The sequence below is a fragment of the Carcharhinus amblyrhynchos genome, chromosome 15 (genome assembly GCF_965287045.1).
Source record: "Carcharhinus amblyrhynchos chromosome 15, sCarAmb.v2.hapA, whole genome shotgun sequence".
Classification (NCBI taxonomy): Eukaryota; Metazoa; Chordata; class Chondrichthyes; order Carcharhiniformes; family Carcharhinidae; genus Carcharhinus; species Carcharhinus amblyrhynchos.
Genome location: NC_137338.1, coordinates 55,546,924 through 55,564,132, shown reverse-complemented (window position 1 = coordinate 55,564,132; position 17,209 = coordinate 55,546,924). Strand labels below are relative to the sequence as shown.

The following is a 17,209-nucleotide window of genomic DNA, read 5'->3' as shown; positions in this document are numbered from 1 at the left end:
TGGCAGAGTGTGGCAACTAGGGGATTTTTCACAGTAACTTCATTGCAGTGTTAATGTAAGCCAACTTGTGACAATAATAAATAAACTTAAAATTACAGATATTGAATCTCTGATAATTTGAAATTCCTCTTCGATGATTCATGGGTAATCATGAAAAGCCTTGTCAATTTGAAAAAAAAATAGTTTTTGCACAATAGTCTAGGTGATGTAGATTTGTCTTTATTTTCCATCCCATCTCAGCCAGGACAGTAAGTGAATGGGAAAAATTGTGACAATGGATTGAAATGAGAGATCATCCACTCTAGATCTAAAAGGAAGAGCAGATCACTTTCTAAATGGAAGAAGGCTAGAAACAGTGGAGGTCCAAAGACATTGGAAACGCAAATACAGGTACACAGATGATTAAAATACCCTGGATAGGTATGGAAAGTAATCAAAAAGCCTAATAGAATGCTGGTTTTTATATCTAAAGGACAAGAATGAAAGAGTGTAGATGTTATGCTACAGCTGTCCAAAGCACTGATTAGAGCACACCGACAGTGCTGTGAGCAGTCCTGGGGACTGTGTTTTAGGCACTTTATATTGGATGTGGCGGAAGTGCAGGATGGAGTTAGCAGAATGATACCTGGACACCAAGGGATATTATAAGGAGAGAATTTATAAGTTTAAGGGATAATTTGAACAAAATTTTCAAGATATTGTGGGCTACAGGCAGTGTCAATAGAGTGAAACTATTTCAGTTATTTGGGAAATCTAGGATTGGGGGAGTGGGGAATAGAATGAGAATCAGAGTCTGACCTTTCAGGTATGAAATTAGGAAACACTTCTTCGCAGAAAGGATGGTTGAAATTTGGAACACTTTCACAAGTAGCAATTGATACAAACAAGATCAAATGTCAATTTTAAAACTAAAATTGATAGGCTTTTGTAATCCAAAGTTATAAAGTTATATATGGGACAAAGGATGGAGTTAAGTCACAGATCAACCATGATCAACCAATGAATGGTGGAACCAGCTCAAGGGGCTAAATGGTCTTGTTCTGTTCTTAAATTCCTTTATTTGTTGATAGCGAGAGGTAGAAAGCTTGCCTCGTTTTTGATTCATCAAACCAATAAGTCCCTTTGCCTCCCTATTGCCCCAACTGAGGTATGATGCACAGGCACCTCTCTCAGGTAACCATTATAACGGCTTCGGCCTTGATAATCATGATTTTTCATACGGTTATAGAAAGACATGAAGACAACTTGTATCCTGTCCCCACACATGCAACTTGGAGCCGTGGTTAATTCTTCACCACTTTAAGCTAGGAATGCCAAAGTGAATTGTAAAGCACTGAAAGTCACTTGAGAAGAAATTATCCAATTCAGAGCAGATGGGTATTGAACATGGGACCTTGCAGGTCTGCATGATTCAGCTCCCCATCTAAATTTCCTGGGTTTTCAAGGTGCCACACTACTTTTTTCACATTCAACATTCAGTTAATTCCTTGTTTATTTGGTCAAATGACTGGGTTATTATTCCATTTGTTTACTGTGTGACACTCGGGTTTTAACTAGATTGATTGAATACCTTCCATGATGTGAATAAGTTATTTGGTTTTGGCTAGTTTTGACTCGTAATAATAAATGACACAGATTATATAAATATATAGTGCACTGCTTGTCAATGTGTCATATATAGAGTTACAGTCAGCCTATTGCACAGAAACAGGAAATCTGATCCAACTGCTTCATACTTCACATGAGACTTGTCCAACCCCTCTTTACCCAACCTGTCATCCTCTTCCTTTTCCCTTCATGTGTTCATCTGGCTTCCCCTTAAATGCATCTATCTATTTGCTTTAATTACTCCTTGTGTTGGTGCATTCCAGATTCTCACGCTGTCTTGGTAAAAAAGTTTCTCCTAAATTCTCGATTAGATTTATTAGTAATTATCTTAGAATTATGATTCCCAAGTTTTTGTTTCTCTCACAAATTCTCCCCATCCTATCAACCTTTTCATAATCTTAAAGACCTCTAACAGGTTAAGCCTCAGCCTGTTTAGCCTTCTCTGTTAAGTCTCAATTCCTCTCAGTTATGGAATTTAACTTTGTGTTGATATTCTTTTCCTAATTCTTCTAGTTTCAACAGCATTTCAAAACTTCATTTCTCAGAAGTAAATCAAGTTCCAAATCAAACAAAACTTTCTGTCGATTAAAAACGCACATCCTGCAAGGAGATCTCCAGATTGCAGATTGTTAGCAGTATGCGAGCATGCATACGAAAGGCCTCAGACTGCGATGGAAGCTATAGTACATGATAGGAATGGACCTGGCTTCAGAATCTACTTTCAAAAACACTAACCCACTCAAGCCACAAACTCACCAAAAAAAACCCCAGTTTTTTTTATCTCTCAAAAGCTCTAAGTCCATTTTTTTTCCTTTCCTCTTTCTACTTGTTTACTTCTGCAAAACTCAAGAGTTTCCATTATCCTGCTCTGACTGCAATCTCAAGGCTAGGGTTTGCTCAAGATGTTACACATTACAGTTGCTTAAATTCACCACCACTGTTCTACTACCCACTTGGCAAGTACCATACATACTCATGTTAAAAAGACAAATTTTGAGACCAGTTTTTTGGGACTAAAAATCATGGGGTCAACATTTACATGGGTGATGTTTTCAATGGATTGACAATATATTTTTTGATTTGTGCCCAAGTGAAATCCAAAAAAGACCATCAACACAGAATTTAAAAAAGTAAAAACAAAAGAATTATATTAGATCTATAACATTTTTATAAAGTTATTTTATAACTTTACAAACCATATACATTGCATTCATATCAATTATCTAGCACTTATTCATATTTTTACATTTAACACTACATACATTTCCTTCAACGCAATATACAATAGATTTTCATTCATGTTTGGTCTTTTATGATGAAATCAAACCATTGATATCCTCAGAATTATAATTTGACTCAATTTTTTGGGTTTCGATCACTGAAAAACTGGAGTTGACTTTTACACAAGATATATGAAAAATTATGGATTTCAGAGTTAAAAATTATGGGATGATCTTTACACAAGTATAGAGGGTACATTGATATCACTTTTCCACAGCTGAAGACTATATCTATAGAACTGCATTCCCTTGTTTTAGAGCCCACCCTAATGACTGAAGACTATGGACTTTTTATTTCTGGGCCAGGGTTTTCTTCACCACACTCCAAGGAGCCTGTATGTAAAGTCTCAGGTGTGATTTCTGTTCAGCAATAAATTTCTGATCTTTGTGGGAGTGGCAGCAGGAAACATTACATATGATAGGAACACACCCAGGTTAGTAAGCAGAAGAAACAGCAAGGCCTTTGTACTCGCGATCGGTGTCAGTGACTTTTGTTTGGAAAATGCACGTGTGGACATTGGGTGGAAACAGGATTGAACCTCGGTCCTGATCTTTCCACCAATCAAATAAAGTTTATGGCACGCAATTTCTATGATTTTGCATGAAGAATGACCACATGGGCAGATCACTGAAGGGCTTCTGAGGAACCCCTCACTTTATGTACCTTAATTATGTGCCTTAAGGGCAGAATGAAAGTTAATTGATGAAATAAGCACCTTATTTATTTTGTAATTTATTAATATTGTGATTCTTTTGGTTAACATTGATTAAGTATGCCATGCTATTTGACTACAGGGAGCATTATCGATAAAACATGTTAAAAGCACCAGAGGAGTACGAGATACAATATAAAATGTACAGCACAGAAGGTTGCCTTCAGACCATCGCAAAAATGTCATAAGTGGCTAATCCCACGTTCCAGCTCTTAGTGCAATATTTGGCCATTGTGTTAATGGGATATTACTCTATTAATTACAGTGTCCTGAATGAGAAGAGGAAATCCTTATGTATAAATAATAAATTAAAATTGTATATAATTTTAAAGGGAATTAACTGGATCATACTTTAAAAAGAAAATGGTAACAGGCCAGTTTGGGAATTAGCGGCATGGTGGCACAGTGCTGCCTCACAGTGCCAGGGACCCAGATTCAATTCCCAGGTTGGGTCGCTGTGCAGAATTTGCACATTTTCCCCAGGTCTGCGTGGATTTCCTCCCACGGTCCGAAAGATGTGCTGGTTAGGGGTGCATTGGCAATGCTAAATTCTCCCTCAGTGTCCCTGAACAGGCGCCAGCGTGTGGTATCTAGGGGATTTTCACTGCTAATTCATTGCAGTGTTAATGTAAGCCTACTTATTATACTAATAAATACACACTAGTTTTGTTGAATATTGGCTGTGCAGTTTTTGGATATGGTGTTTAATCTGCCACAAGAGGGCAGCAAACAATGATGCTGTCCCTCACCATGTGATCATTTGGTTCTCTGATTCTCGCTGGTCATGCCCTGATTGAGACTTTTACAGCTCTGCCTTCCTCAGTTCGGAATGAGAAAGAAAAAGCACATGCAAGCACTGAGAACATAAAACAAAGCAGAAAAGGAAGCTAGGTAAGAAAAATTAAATAACCGTGATTTATATGGGGAAATCTGTACATCTTTTACACTAGCCTCAACAGAAACTGGAGTTACCATGCAGAGGGGTGGCCAATGTTTACTATTGGTCTTCCTCATGGTTATAATAAATCCTATAAATAGTGCATAGCTTTACTTTATGGCGAGCAATTTGCTCATGCTTTGCATGCCGTAATTGGAATTATTTACAAAATGTAGTAAACCGTGTTGAGTGGCAATGGATAGATTTCAGCATACTGAAGTCTCAATCCAACCAGTTAAATAAAAACTGAATTGCTGTTTAATAACTGGAGGTTGATAGGGTTCCAGCAAATAACTATGGACTAGTTTCACGTCTATACAGCCTTCAAATAATGTGAGGGATAGAATCCATAGTGTGGAGAAGAAGGCCATTTGGCCCATCAAATCTGCACCAACTCTCTGGAAGAGCATCTTATCAAGGCCCTCCCTGCTCTATCTGTGTAAGCCTGTGCATTTACTGCAGCTAATCCACCTAACCTGCACATTTTTAGACACTCAGGGGCAACTTAGCTTGGGCAATTCACCTAACCTGCACATCTTTGGAGTGTGGGAGGAAACAGAGGAGACCCATGCAGACACGGAGAGAACATGCAAACTCCACACCATCCAAGGCTGGAATCGAACCTGAATCTCTGGCATTAGCACAGTAATATCCACTGTGCCACCATGCCACACTTGAAGCCATTGGTATAGCAAACAACAATTCTTCACATTGATAGACAAATCGCCGTGTACACTGGGCTGGATTCCTGGTCAGCCACTTGTGGAAGCAAAGGCCAATCACTGCAGTACCTTGCCAAGCATAATGTTTGACCAAAACCTGGAAGTCCATGGTCACCAACACTGTCTTAGGAAACAGTACCTGAAGAGAGAGAGTGAGACACTGGGCCGAAGCACCTTGAGTAAACCTCAGAATATCTACACAAGAATAATATGCACTTGTATAACATCTTCAACATAGAAAATGTCGTAAGGTGCTTTACAGAGCTGTGAGGAAAAGATGACACTCAGCCGAAAAAGTAAAGTTTAAGAGGGGTGTGTAAAATGTTGGACTTTTCAGTTGATGTGTTGGGGATCTGAGAACTGGGCCTGGTGATGATTGTCACGCAAGACCTTGTGCTCTGATGGTTTTGAAGTGTTGAGAACGGGAGGTCCCATGTGTAGATGGCAATGAGGATAGGTTGAGGCAGGGCACATTACAGAGGTGAAAACGGCTGTTCCTGGAAAGGACTTGGGGATTGAAACTCAGCTCAGTGTTGGAGGAAACCAAGATTGCGAACAGTCTGGTTCAGCCTAAGGCAGGGTCCGGCATGGAGAATACTGCCAGAAAAGGGGTGCCAAAGTGTGTAATGGGGCAAAACATGATGGCTTCAGTCTTCAGATCATTTAACTGAAGGAAGTTTTGGCTTCTGCAGACGAGATGTTGAAAAAATACTGCGATGGGAGTACAATGACACCCAGGAGATGGTGGAGAAATAAAGCCAGGTATCATCAGTGTATGATGTCACTAAAAGGACCGTATGTATATCCTCTGATAAAGCTTCCAGTCCTACAATCCCTACCACCAAAAAGGAGTTTAGGTAGTAATAACAAGGAACAACATAATCTCCAAATCATCCTCTGAGAATGCTTGGAATGCTGCCGGGATGGTTTCCTTGAGCAGTGTGTGTTAGAGCCGACGAGGGAGCGAGCTATCTTGGATCTGGTGCTATGTAATGAGGCGGGTAGAATTAGGGAACTTGCGGTGAAGGATCCTCTTGGGGAGAGTGATCATTGTGTGGTGGAGTTTCTGGTGCAGATGGAGGAGGAGAAAGTGGGTTCCCGGACACGCGTCCTTTGTTTGAACAGAGGGGAGTACGGTAGGATGAGAGAAGAATTGGCGAATGTTGACTGGGGGAGCGCGTTGGAAGGTAGGTCTGCTGAGGAGCAGTGGAGGATCTTTAAGGAGATCTTTTTTTGTGCTCAGCGGAAATTTATTCCGATGGTCAAAAAGGACCGTAGGAGGAGAGGTAATAAGCCGTGGATAACGAAGGAGGTGAAGGAAAGTGTTAAATTAAAAGCGGAGGCGTTTAGAGTAGCTAAGAGTAGTGGGCGAGAAGAGGATTGGGAGAGGTTTAAATGTCAACAAAGATTGACAAAGAAGTTGATAAAGAAGGGTAGGAGAAACTATGAAGCTGGGCTAGTGCTTAATATAAAAAAGGATAGCAAGAGTTTTTATAAATATATAAAAAGGAAGAGGCTGGCTAGGGTGAACATTGGTCCCTTAGAGGATGAGAAGGGGGACTTAGTGGTAGGGGATGGGGATATCGCGGAGGTCTTGAATAACTTTTTTGTTTCGGTCTTCACGGAGGAGGACGTGAATAATTTGCCAGATGTTAGAGATGGAAAGGTGGTAGGACTGGAGGGTCTCGATGACATTACTGTTACTAGAGAGGTGGTGCTCGACAGACTGGAGGGGGCTGATTGTGGACAAGTCCCCAGGACCAGATGGAATGCATCCAAGGGTTCTGAAGGAAATGGCGGAGGTGTTAGTGGATGCCTTGGTGGTTACTTTCCAGACGTCGCTGGATTCCGGGGAAGTGCCGGAAGATTGGAAAACGGCTAATGTTACGCCATTGTTCAAGAAGGGTGCCAGGCAAAAGGCGGGGAATTATAGGCCTGTTAGTTTAACGTCTGTTGTAGGTAAAATGTTAGAATCCGTCATCAAGGGGGAAATAGCGAGGCATCTTGAGGGGAACTGCTTGATAGAACAGACGCAGCACGGTTTCCTTAAAGGGAAGTCGTGTCTGACAAATTTACTGGAGTTCTATGAGGATGTGTCTAGGGCGGTGGATAGAGGAGAGCCGGTGGATGTGGTCTTTCTGGATTTTCAGAAAGCGTTTGACAAGGTACCTCACAAGAGGTTATTACAGAAGGTCAGGGGGCATGGAGTTGGGGTAGGGTGTTAGCGTGGATAGAGGACTGGTTGTCAAATAGGAGGCAGAGAGTGGGGCTCAATGGGTGCTATTCGGATTGGCGGATGGTGACTAGTGGAGTGCCCCAGGGGTCGGTGCTGGGGCCTCAGCTATTTACCATTTATATAGATGATCTGGAGGAGGGAACCGAGTGTAGGGTGTCGAAATTTGCTGATGACACCAAAATTGGTGGAAAGGCAAATTGTGCGGAGGGTGGGGAGTGTCTACAGAAGGATCTAGATAGGCTGGGCGAATGGGCCAGGAAATGGCAAATGGAATTTAATGTTGGTAAGTGCGAGGTGGTCCACTTTGGTAGGAATAATGGTAGGAAGGATTATTACTTACGTGGAAAAAAACTGCAGCAGGCGACGGTGCAGAGGGACCTCGGGGTCCTTGTGCATGAGTCGCAAAAACCCAGCTTGCAGGTGCAGCAGGTGGTCAGGAAGGCGAATGGGATGCTGGCCTTCATAGCGAGGGGGATTGAATATAAAAGTAGGGAGGTCTTGTTGCGGCTGTATAGGGCGTTGGTGAGGCCGCAGCTGGAGTACTGTGTGCAGTTTTGGGCGCCGTACTTACGCAAGGATATTTTGGCCTTGGAGGGAGTGCAGAGGAGGTTTACTAGGCTGATGCCGGAGTTGAGGGGGTTGAGCTATGAGGAGAGGCTGAATAGATTAGGCTTGTACTCGTTAGAGTTTAGAAGAACGAGGGGAGATCTCATTGAGACATATAAGATGATGAATGGGATGGATAGGATAGAGGTGGAGAGACTCTTCCCGCTCAGAAAGGATAGTAGGACTTGGGGGCATAGCCTCAAGATAAAGGGGGGGTGGTTTAGAACGGAGTTGAGGAGGAACTTCTTCACTCAAAGGGTGGTGAATCTCTGGAATTCTCTGCCCGTTGAAGTGGTGGAGGCTACCTTGCTAAATATTTTTAAGACGCGGGTTGATGGGTTTTTGATGAGAGAGGGGATTAAGGGTTATGGGGAGAGGGCGGGAATGTGGAACTGAGCCACGACAGATCAGCCATGATCTTATTGAATGGCGGGGCAGGCTCGAAGGGCTAGTTGGCCTACTCCTGCTCCTATTTCTTATGTTCTTATGTTCTCTGAGCCATGTGGCATCCTGGCTTGGACATCAATCGATTCCAACAGAGATAGATGATGGTTCTGAAATCTTGGGAGAGAGAATGGGGCGTATTTGTCTTTTTGGCCAAAGGAAGGAGAAGTGCAGTGACAGTGGGCAATGTGTGTTCTTAATCTTTATTACAGATAAATCCAGGAGCTTCTTCAACCTGTTAAAGCAGGAGTTGATAGGGAGAGAAGAATAGGAGGGTGGTTTGTTATAGTGAAAAAAAGCTTGATGTTAGATTTGCTCTCCAATGTGTGAGATTTTGCAGGGAAGATCAACCCTCAAACCACAAGGTAATTAAGCCAGCTGTGGCATTGGATAGCTGTAAGCCAGCTGTGTTTCAGGTTTGCTTGTGTGGACACGAGGGAGCAAAAAATAGACAATTAATGCATCCATGACAGGAATAGCTCACAATGACAGCTTTGCGGGGAATAACATGATTAGAATAGGAATCAATTGGCCCGTTGTGTCTGCTCTGCCATTCAATGAGATCCTGGCTGATCTGCAACTCCATATACTTGCCTTTGCCCCATTTCCCTTAAAATATTGGTTAATAAAAAGCTAACAATCTCATTTTTACGCTTAATAATTGAACGAGCATTAATTTTTAGAAATGATGATTTAGAACAAAATTAACAGTCTCTTGGACAAATGTAGGTTCGTGAAGGAATGCCAGCGTGGATTTGAGAGCAAATCATGTTTAACTGACTGCTTTGAGTTTTTTGATGAGGTTGAACAGAAGGTAGATGGGATTAACACAATTGATGTGGTGTAGATGAACTTCTAAAATACATTTGACAAAGTATCACACTGCCTATCAACAAAGTCAAGAGTCCTTGGCATAATAGCATGGATACAAAGTTGGCTGAGTGACAGGAAAGAGAGACCAGTGGTGAATGGTTGATGTGAATAGTGGAGTTCCTCAGGTGTTCCTCCATTGCCTTCCTCCAGCAAGTTCATTCCAGCGAGAAACTACTCACCTGCTCCACATGTGGGAAGGGATTCACAATGCAAGAATCGCACCCTGGCATGTTTTTTGCACTAAGTGCAGCCTGCCAAGAAAACTGGCACGATTTTGTCACATCTTCTCACTCGTCCAACACTTAGGCGATGATTGTATGACTTTGTCCTGCCCAACTTTCTGTGAGGTATGGTGGTAGGGAGGCAGAAAATCAGGTTCACGCTGGGTTTGTCACTTCCCCTGATTTTGCCAGCAAAATTGGCTTCCCTCCCAGAAAGGACACAAAGCTGATTTAAATGTCATTAATGACTCCCTGATGCTACCATCTAGGCTCACTTAGCTTTTCCATCTGTGATGTTAGCCTACCTTTAAGAGATTTTTTTTAAAATCATGTCCTCTGCAGCTCAGTGTTGTGGAGTTGTCTATAGAAGCCCTTTTATTTCTCCTTCAGTGCAGCTGTGTTTCTTTCTCTCTCCCTCCCCTAGTTTTGGAAGTTCTGCTGGTTAGCTGAAAGCAAGGCTACTTGCTTTCCTGGAGTAGAGAACCTGCTGTTGGTGGCTTGATCAGAGTATCTCCCTGGTGTAAATATATTTAAGTCATGGGTAGATAGGTTTTTGATAGACAGGGGAATTAAGGGTTATGGGGAGAAAGCGGGAAAGTGGAACTGATCCACTTCAGATCAGCCATGATCTTGTTGAATGGTGGGGCAGGCTCGAAGGGCTAGATGGCCTACTCCTGCTCCTATTTCTTATGTTCTGGAAAGCAGTTCTGACTTCAAACTGTTCTAAGTGTACCCAGAAGGCTGCTAGCAGTTATAAGGCTGAGAAGTCAGGATTTTCAATTCTTCAACCAAATGATTCAATTCCAATATCATGTGAGCATTAGTCTTTGCTATGTTAAACTCGTGGAAGGGTTTTGTTTGATTGGAACATCTTAGATATATTTGTTGAGGGTTATACATTCTGGTAGTTGTTTTGTTTTTGTTTGTAATTGATAAAAGTTAATTACTAACTTTCTTTCCATACGTGTTAACTGTACTCTCAAATAAACTTTGTTTGATAAAAGCTCCCTAGTGGGTCATTCGAATCATACCTGAGGTGAAGCATATCATAGTTATCCTAGCTAAATTCAAGATGCAAAACTTGATCCAGGCGGGTTCCATAAAACACTTTGGAGTTTCTAACCTCAACCATGACACACCTCACCAACAGATGTTCTTCCTGACAAGAATCATATATGGTGCCCACCAATAGGGACCACCTAATGGTCTTGCTCAAGGGATCAGAGGCCATCAAAGACCCCCAGGTGGTCGGGCCAGGGCTGGGGAGTGCCCAATGGGCAGTGTCAGCCTGGCATCCTGGCACTGCCAGCCTGGCACCATTACTGTACCAGGGCAGTATCAAGGAAGCAGAGTCAGAGTGGGACAGAGCCAAAAGGTGAAGCCATGATGGCAGGGGTGAGGGGGCTGAGACATGCAGGGAGCTCCTCAGGTGTGGGATGGAAACTCTGTCACAGTGGGTAGGAAGGAGAACTTTGCCAGGGGGTTGATTAGTGATTGGTGAGGGAGGGAGGGAACTCTGCATGATGGTGGGGCATGATCTGTGAACGGGGAGGGAGCTCTTCAAGGGGGGACGCAATCTGAAATTGAGGAGGGAGGGAACTCTGCATGGGGTGGGCAGAGATGATGTCCGTGGGTGAGGCAGGCTCCCAATATACATGCAAGGTCCTGATGACCATGAGAGGTGGGGGTGGGAGCAGGAGATATCCCAGTACACTGCCCAGTAGCACCCCTAGAGCTCAGCAGCTGGCTTCCCAGTGAGCTGAGGCCCCTCCCCCTTGCTGGCGAGAATCGTATCATGGCTTGTTTTCTGTAATAAGTGCCATACGATTGCATTTTGAACTCACCCAAAGAACGAGTCTGAATTCTTTCTGTTTCTCATTCGCACAAAACTTCAGTGTAAAATTCCACCCTTAGAATTGTTTTTGTAAAATTGCAAGTTTCTGAGAGACCAGGTGGCTCACAATCTGGCTAGTGTCTGATAAGAAGTTGATGAGGAATCTGTGGAGATTGTTTTGGGTGATAACGTGGTTTCAGAGTGTGATGTATCCGGCCACAAGTATATAAGGACTGTGCATTTACTTGAACAGTAAGAAGTCTCACAACATCAGGTTAAAGTCCAACAGGTTTATTTGGTAGCACAGCCACTAGCTTTCGGAGCACTGCCCCTTCATCAGGTGAGTGGGAGTCCTGTTCATAAACAGGACATATAAAGACACAAACTCAATTTACAAGATAATGGTTGGAATGCGAGTCTTTACAGGTAATCAAGTCTTAAAGATACAGACAATATGAGTGGAGAGAGGGTTAAGCACAGGTTAGAGATGTGTATTGTCTCCAGCCAGGACAGTTAGTGAGATTTCGCAAGCCCAGGTAAGTCGTGGGGTTTACAGATAGTGTGACATAAACCCAAGATCCCGTTTGAGGCCGTCCTCATGTGTGTGGAACTTAGTATCAGTTTTTGCTCAGTGATTCTGTGTGGTCGTGTGTGGTGAAGGCTGCCTTGAAGAACACTTACCCAAAGATCAGAAGCTGAATGCCCTTAACTACTGAAGTGTTCCCCAACAGGATGAGAGCACTCATGTGGTAATTGTCAAGCAGTGTTCATTCATGCATTGTCATAGCGCCTGCATGGTCTGCTCAATGTACCACGCCTTGGGATATTCTTTCCTGCAGCTTATCAGGTAGACAACGTTGGCCGAGTTGCAAGATTATGTACCGTGTACCTAATGGATAGCGTTCTCACGTGTGATGATGGCATCCATGTCGATGATCCAGCATGTCTAGCAGATGTTGCTGTGGCAGGGTTGTTTGGTGTCGTGGTCACTGTTCTCCTGAAGGCTGGGTAGTGCTGTGGACAATGGTCTGTATGAGGTTGTGCAGTTGTTTGAAGGCAAGAAGTGGGGGTGTAGGGATGGCCTTGGTGAGATGTTCGTCTTCATCGATGATATGTTGAAGGCTCAGGAGAAGATGTCGTAGCTTCTTTGCTCCGGGGAAGTACTGGACAACGAAGGTTACTCTGTCCAGTGTTTGTATTCTGAGGAGGTCGGTGCAGTTTTTCGCTGTGGCACATCGGAACTGTCGATCGATGAGTCGAGTGCCATATCCTGTTCTTATGAAGGCATCTTTTAGCGTCTGGAGGTTTCAGTTATGATCTTCCTCATCTGAACAGATCCTGTGTATACAGAGGACTTGTCTGTAGGGGATGGCTCCTTTAGTGTGTTTAGGGTGGAAGCTGGAGAAGTGGAGGATCATGAGGTTATCCTTGGACTTGCAGTATAGTGAAGTGCTACAACATCTTCTCAGGAGCCTTCAACATATCATCCCCACACCCCACTTCTTGCCTTCAAACAACTGCACAACCTCAAACACTGTCCACAGCAAACAACCCAGTCCTCAGGAGAACAGTGACCACAACACCACACAACCCTGCCACATCAACCACTGCAAGATGTGCTGGATCATCAACATGGATGCCATCATCTCATGTGAGCACACTATCCACCCCGGGGAAACTAGATCAGGGCAAAGACAACATTAAAGAGATGGTGCTGGTGAGGTAGATGGTCAGAGTAGCAGTAGGCAGTGAGGCACGTGACACTAGGAGCAGAGAAATGAGAACAAGGCCCCACTCCAGCAAAGAATGATAGAAAATGATAGCTCGAAAGGAAGAGTGGAGCAGAGCAGAGTCAGCATGAAGTAAATCACCAGGTCATTTCATTTCTTTGCTGTTAAGCTCCATCAACTTAACTAAGAAAGTCTTGTTTTTGCAGAAAGTTTCCAGATGCAGCATTGTGTGTTAGTTTTTAAATCTTCCCCTATTTCCCACTAACAACTTTTCATCTCCAGCTGGCTTGGGCAGGGTGTGAAACAGCTGTTAGTCCATGGCTTGCTGTTGAATGGTGTGCTTTGGAAGCCTGGAGGTCAGCCCAGCAGATCTGAATTAAATCACTGTGGCATGTGTTGTGTTCAGCAGCAAGGATCAGCAGGTAAAATATGTTGGTCAAATGCAGGATCTTCAATGTGCAGGTTAAAAGTACAAGTGTCCAATAATTAATTAGTGTTTGGATAATGCTCAAATTCCTGTTGGCAGTGCTCAAGGCTAAATGTGGTGTTCGGTGATATGAAAGGAATTCAGTGATAATAATCCAAGGTCACCATTGTTGGAACAGGATCAGAGGCCTATTAAATAATATATTTATTTGATAGCTATTTTTGTTTCCTGCTGCTCACAAAACAAAAATAAATTGATACAGGATACATTTTAAATGATAGCGTGAGAACTGATGAGCATAAAGCCAGCTGAAGCCTTGCGACGGTACCAAACATTTTATATTGGAAGGTAAAATGCAAAAGGCAGAATAATTTATGCGCTATTGTGTTGCATGCAAATGGTGATGATTTTATTTAATTTGACCTTGTTTACTGTAAGAAGTTCTACCTTGCTTCCCACAGCTACTACCAAATTATATAGTGCTTGCTGGGAATTTGATATCCACAAAAATGACTTCTTATGATCGAACATTAAATATTACTGATTTAATTCATTGAATCTGCTTCCACCGTATTCCAGATCACAGCAAACGTGGATTTTGTTTCTGTGACAATAACAACTTGTACTTATATAATATCTTTAATGTAATAAAATATCCAAAAGTACTCCTTAAGAACATTACTGTAATGACTTCAATCAGGCCATTGAGATTGGGCTATTGGAATATGAGCTCCCCGATTAAGAAATCATTGATGGCAAATCAGGGAGTCTTTTCCTTGTATTTAACCAGGAGTGTCAGTTCCTCTGGCACTCTCAAAGGTAGACTGCTGACTGATAGCACTCTATACTGTTATTGGAATTGTAAATAAAGGAATTTTGGTGAAGGAACTTCTGCCTCTGAAGACTTATTACAATTACAAAACAAAATTTTATGGCGCGTCCCATAAGGTGATATGAAGACTGATGAGCTTGGTCAAAGTGGTAGATGTTAAGCTGCTTTTTAAAAAAAGAAAGAGAGGTTGAGAAAGAGAATTCCCAATTTTGGAGCCTTAGCAACGAGCGGAAGGTGCGGCCAACAGTGGTGAAGCACTTCAATTGGAGGATAAGCAAAAGGGCAGAATTCAAAGAGTTCAGATAATTGCGGCTGAAGGAGATTACAGAGATTATGTAGAGAGGGATGGAGACAAGAAGGAATTCAAAACAAGGTTGAGAAAATCAATGTGTTTCTTGAGAGGAGCCAATGTAAGTCAGCGAACACAGAGGTGATTGGGGAATAGAACTTAGTGTAAGTTAGGACACGAGAAGCAGAGTTTTGGATAACCTCAAGTTTACAAAGGGTAGAATGTGGGAAACCAGCCAATAGTTAAAATAGTCAAGACCCAAGGTAACAAGAGCATATGTGAGGGTTTTAACAGCAGATGAGTTGGTATAGGGGCAGAGACAAGCAATGTTACAGTAGTGGAAATTGGCGCTCTTAGCATTGGCAGAGATTGATTGCTTAATTAAAAGCTCATTTCATCATCAGATATTGAGATCAACATGCAAACAGTCTACTTTCGGTGGCATGCTAGCACAATGGTGAGCACTGCTGTCTCACAGCACCAAGGACCCAGATTCAATTTTGGCCTCGGGTTGCTGTCTGTGTGGAGTTTGCACATTCTCCCGCTGTCTAGATGGGTTTCCTCTGGGTGCTCCCATTTCATCATGCAGTCCAAAGATGTGCGGGTCAGGTTGTTTGGCCATGCTAAATTGCCCCTCAGTGTCGAGGGTCTAGCTAGGGTAAATGCATGGGTTATGGGGATAGGGTCTGGGTGGGATTGTGGTTAGTGCAGATTGATAGGCCAAATGGCTTCCTTTCACACTGTAGGATTCTATAGTTCAGCCTCAGAAAGTTGACAGGGAGAGGGGTGGGTTTGGTGGCAACAGAGAAGAGCTTATAGTAGGGAACAAAGTCAATAATTCTTTAAGTTTAACTTTTTCCAATACTTAATTGGAGGAAATTTCTGCTTATCCAGTACTGGATGTTGGAGAAGCAAGTTAGAGAAAAGTGGAGGGGTTTGAGAGAGGTTGTGATGAAGTAGAACTGGGTGTTGTCAGCATACTTGTAAGAACTGAGGCTGCCTTTTTGCTTGAAAAACAGAAAATGGTGGATAAACTCAGCCAGTCTAGCAGCATCATGGAGAGAGAAACAGAGTTAATCTTTTGAGTCCATATGACTCTTCATTAGAGCTGAAGAGGGGTTAAAATGTGATGAATTATATAACTGGAGGGGGGTACAGAAAGTGCAACAGAATAGAAGGTCAGGAATAGGTGGTAGTTCAAGAGAGATTGACAAAGATGTCATGGACCCAAGATAGAGGGGGTGTTAATGATGGAATACGGATTGAAGAAGATTTTTGGATGATATGGCTGGGGCATAACATGCAGATGAGAAAGTGCAAGGAAAGATCCTTAAGAACATGAGAGGAAATATTGTGGGAGTGGAAAAGAAGCACCTCTGGTTCTTTTCCCAAAATTTTTAAATCCCTGTCCTCTGGTTATTGTACCTTTCTGCCACTTGGAAGTTTCTTTTTATTTACACTATTGAAGCGCTTCATGATTTTGAATGCCTCTTCCAAACTTCCCATAATCTCTCTACTGTAAGGAGGACAAACCCAGATTCAGTCTCTCAACATAACTGAAGTCCCACATCCCTGGTACCATCCTAACAAATCTCCCCTACACCTGCTCCAAAGCCTTAACATCCTTCCTAAAAGGTGATGTCAAGAATTGCCAGTTGAACAAATTAATCACTAATATTTTGATATTTGATTTGAATTATGTTTAGTAAGGCATGGATCAAGGAGAAAGGAAAATTTATAATCCTATATACTGCTTGGGCTGCGTACTGAAACATCTTCTATACCATAAGAGTTGATTTGATTTATTATTGTCACGTGTTGGGATACAGTGAAAAGTATTGTTTCTTGTGCACTGTGCAGACAAAACATACCGTTCGCAGAAGAAAAGGAGAGGATACAGAATGTAGTGTTGTAGTCGTAGCCAGGGTGTAGAGAAAGATCAAATTAATATAAGATAGGTCCATTCAAAAGTCTGATGGTAGCAGAGGTGTGCCTTGCACCATGGGTTTTTAATATGAAGTAATCAGGGAAGGGTGCAAGGAAATGCCAGGTGTTTCCCCATGGAGATGGAAGAAGAGTTGAAGGGCAAGTCAGACGAGGTCACTCTCATGCATTTGTTAGCAGCCAATTTCAGAATGGCATTGGGAGAAGTTTTATTGCCTGTCCAATTTGCTAGGGAATGGCACGTGGCTTGGGACAACCTAAAAGAAGAGGTGATATAACAAAAAAAGGGAGGTTATAAATAACTGCTGGGGCCCTCAGCAGATTAATTACTAATCGACCCAGCCAGCTTTAAATCTACATTTGTTTTAAATCTGAGCTAACTCCATGCCCATGTGCAGATTCCCAAGGGAAGGCATTCATTGCCAGACTCATGTTTACTGTGAAACTCCAGCGGTCCTCCGATTTTTTTGAAAAGAAAAGGCGTTGATTTTACTGACAAATCATGGGTGGAAG

The 17,209-nt window shown here is 42.5% G+C and overlaps 1 protein-coding gene across 1 annotated transcript in view; it reads left to right on the top strand.

Annotated features, from left to right (window-relative positions):
- The first annotated feature begins 4,401 nt into the window (after positions 1 to 4,401).
- The window catches only part of map3k7cl (map3k7 C-terminal like), a 93,806-nt gene continuing 80,998 nt past the window's right edge, over positions 4,402 to 17,209 (top strand). Inside the window, exon 1 of the mRNA XM_080203963.1 lies at positions 4,402 to 4,492. The gene's annotated coding sequence lies outside the window, so the exon portion shown is untranslated. The remainder of the gene's footprint in view (positions 4,493 to 17,209) is intronic.